The sequence below is a fragment of the Orycteropus afer genome, unplaced genomic scaffold, assembly GCF_000298275.1.
Source record: "Orycteropus afer afer isolate SDZICR_OR568_19922 unplaced genomic scaffold, OryAfe1.0 scaffold00627, whole genome shotgun sequence".
NCBI lineage: Eukaryota > Metazoa > Chordata > Mammalia > Tubulidentata > Orycteropodidae > Orycteropus > Orycteropus afer.
This window is the reverse complement of record NW_006922214.1, coordinates 758,325-762,163: the sequence shown is the minus strand read 5'-3', so window position 1 is coordinate 762,163 and position 3,839 is coordinate 758,325. Positions and strand designations below refer to the sequence as shown.

The following is a 3,839-nucleotide window of genomic DNA, read 5'->3' as shown; positions in this document are numbered from 1 at the left end:
TATGATAAAACAGTCTTCTAAGGAGGAACTAAACGTTTATAGTTTCTTTTGTCTAGATTCTGTCTTTTAGGTATCTTTATTGAGAATAGTTTTAAATACCTAGAGTCAGACATTCATTCCAATAGTTCTGTGATGTTACTGTGTCACACTACAGACAGATGAAAACATGTAATCTGGTTGTCATACAGTTGGGCTTACTGGCCATGTTTGAGATTTCTAGTAAGTCTGTCTGACTTACATCATATTGCCTAGGCAGCAGGGAAAAAAGTCACATTTGAAAAATTTGTTTATTGTTTCAGGAAGCAAAGCCAGAGATGTGAACAGGATAGCAACTCTGAAGGAAGATTTTTGAAAGAATGGACCAACACCAGAAAGTCACCAGTACATATAATGAGGATAATTTACAAGTTCCTGGATGTGAAAAATCCTCTCAGTTTGAAAGCCAGTTAGTCGTGAGGGCAGGCCCACAGAAGAAAGAATGTATAAGTGTATTAAGTGCAGAAAGCTCTGAGTGCCCAGAGCTCAGGCCTTGTTTGACAGTGGACAATCCATACAAGAGAGAAATCTTAGGAGTGTGATCACTGTGGAAAAGCCTTCAGCATCTGCTTAACCCTCCTTGTGCATGAAAGAATCCACACTGGTGAGAAGCCTTATATTTGTCATGAGTGTAGGAAAGCCTTCAATGTGAAGGCTCACCTGATTATACATCAAAGGATCCACAATGGAGAGAAACCCCATGAATATAATGAGTGTACCAAAACATTTAGTGTAAGCTCAGACCTAATCAAACATCAAAGAATCCACACTGATGAGAAACCTTATGAGTGTGAGGTGTGTGGGAAAGCCTTCAGTGTGAGCTTAGCCCTTATTAATCACCAGAGAATTCACTTAGGAGAAAAGCCCTGTGAGTATAGAGTGTGGAAAAGCATTCAGCCAGATCACAATTCCTATTCACCACTAGAGAATCCATACTGGAGAGAAGCCATATGAGTGTGGGACAGCTTTCTGTAGGACCTCAAATCTTACTAAGCATCAGCAAATACATACCAAAGGAAAGTGTCATCAGTGAATTATGTGGTGAAGATACGCCAAAGACCCTTTTCTGTATCAGAAGTTACCACCAAAAGAAAGGTATGATAAAAGTTAATGCCTTAATTGATGCTTGTTCCCTTGGAATATCAAAGAAGTGAGAAGTCACTGAAAAGTAACTTCATCAGCATAATGACTGGCTAAGGCTCTAAAATCCCCTCTGCTTCTGAGAATGCAATTTTACAACCCTTAATGTAAAGACATTTAAAAAAATATACCATAATGTAGTTTGTGTTGGTTTAGTAGGAGCAAACTTTACAAAGTCAAACATTTTGTTTATTTCTCTTATGTATCATTCTTTTAATGGGAATTTTATTTTCTTGGTTTTTTGGTGGTTGTTGCCACCAGCTTTATAGGTGAAATATATTAAATTTTGAAATTGGAAACAATTTGATCAGGTATGTACCACATATCCTTATTGAATCTAGCAGTACCAATCTATTGTTCTTCCTTTCTGTATACTGTGCACCCAAGGATAATTTAGATTAATTAGCAGAAAATGAACTAGTAAGAAGGAGTACTGTTGGTACAGTGGTTAAACACTCAGCTGCTAACTGAAAGGTTGGAAGTTCAAACCCACCATCCCATTCCACAGGAAAAAGATATGGCAGTCTACTTCCATAAAGATTTACAGCCTTGGAAACACTGTAAACAAACCAGAACCCACGGCCATCAAATTGATTCCAACTCATAGTGACCCCCATTGGGTTTCCAAGATGGTAAATCTTTATGGAAGTAGATTGCCTGGTCTTCCTTCCACAGAGTAACTGGTGAGTTTGAACCACCAGCCTTCTGTTTAGCAGTCAAATGCCTTAGGCACTGCGCCGTTCTACTCTGTTCTATAGGGTTGTTACAAGTTAGAGTCAACTCCCTGAAAATGAGTTTAGTTTTTTAGGTAGGAATCCCAATAGATAATTATCAGAATTTTTCTTGGTTAGCCAACAGAGCTTCGTGCTTATTCACCTAATAAGCCTCTAAACTTAACTGAGCTAACTGGAAAAAAAAAAAAAAAAAAAAAAACCTCCCAAGGAGTGTCACATGCTTCTAAACCTTGCATTTATTATTTCATAGAGTGTGGTGTGGTATATGCAAAGGCTCAGAGGTATAAGAATGGCACAAACTTGGGAAACTTAAAGGAGCTGAGGTTGGCAGTGGTTTAGGATGACTTTAATGGATTTATTTGAATGACTCAGATTTGGAAGGTGGTAGAAAGTTAATGGTTTAACTTTGAAAAATATCTTTGCTAGGTCTGTGGGAATCTCAGTAGAGCTATCTACTAGACACTTGCCTAACTGCCTAATCCTAATCCCAAACCCTAAACCCTAAACCTGATATATACACGTGTGAAACTCAAGAGAAAGATGTGAGCTTAAAAATTGCTTTGTTGCTATTTTTCTGTTTCAACTGACTTCTTGTTACTGGATAACAGGCCTGTAATTCTTTTGATCCCTGAAACTTACTCATGTGAGGTTCAAGATGGCTACCAAATTGATAGCAATTGCAGATTTCTTTGGTCCACACTATAGATGGGCAGGAAAGGACACTTTTTGTAAAGGTGAAATGAGTGTTCATTCCTCAGAACACCTCTTGCAAAGGGATGCATAGTTTCCCTGAGACCCCCTGTCAGCACTTCAGGCAGTCAACTGTGAGAAAAACTAGACCCTGTGACACTCAGAGGGTCAACTTGTGCTGTCAGGCACTGAGGTCATAGAGACATGTGAAGAAGTATATCATGAAGCCTCAGGTATTGAAGTGGTGCCTACCACACAGTGACCAAAGTAGTTTTAGACCTGGCCTGCACAGGGGACTGAAGAGGAAGATTGTAGTCTTATAGCCAAGGCTGTTAGGATATCCATCACTCAGAACATGGAACATGTTAGAGAAATTAAGGCACATGCTTACAGGCTGAAGTGAAGGGCATTAGGAAATAACCATGAGTTCTCCTTTTGCTGACTGGGTTTTTAAAAGTGTGAATTCCTCTTGCCCTGTTTCTTCCTGCCTTTGGCAATTGAAGGAAATTGTGTTTTCTCCTTGTTTTGCTTTGGGAGGAAGTCTCTGTCATCCCATTTTCTATGCTGTTACTTCAGTGATTATAGTGTATACTTCTCTAACTCTAGCCAGCTATCTTGGTTTGTTCCTAGGATGGAGGTTTGAAGACAGAATCTTCTGGGTGGAGATGACCCACTGAAGTGATGCTATATCCCATTCCAAATCAGCATAACTAAATCTCAAGTAGTGAATGGTAAGTATTCTGTAGACAAGGAGTAGACATTTTGGAAAGAAAAATTCTTTTGCTGAGAGAATCCAGTTTTAGGAGATCAGCACATGATCACAATGGTTGTTCCTTGCTGAGCTCAAATTAAGGTGGTAATGGTTATCAACTTTAGGTTAGGCCTCGTTACAGGTACTAGAACTACAAAGATAAATGAAAAAAGCACCCTACTCTCAAGGGGCTCACAGTGTAATTGGGGGTGGGGGAAAGGAGAAGATTTTCATTGTTAGGTGCCATTGAGTCAGCTCTGACTCGTTGTGACCCTATGTACAACACAACGAAACACTTCCAGGTCCTGTGCCAGCCTCACAACCTTGCTATACCTGAGCCCATCATTGCAGCCACTGTGTCAGTCCATCTCATTGAGGGCCTTCCCTTTGTTCATTGAACCTTTCCTTTACCAAGCATTATATCCTTCTCCAGAGAATGGTACCTTCTGACACCATGACCAAAGTAGGTGAGATGAAGTCTAGGCATT

General features: G+C 39.7%; 1 pseudogene; it reads left to right on the top strand.

Annotated features, from left to right (window-relative positions):
- The first annotated feature begins 356 nt into the window (after window positions 1-356).
- LOC122151636 lies at window positions 357-1,069 on the top strand (annotated as a pseudogene).
- Window positions 1,070-3,839: the final 2,770 nt, after the last annotated feature.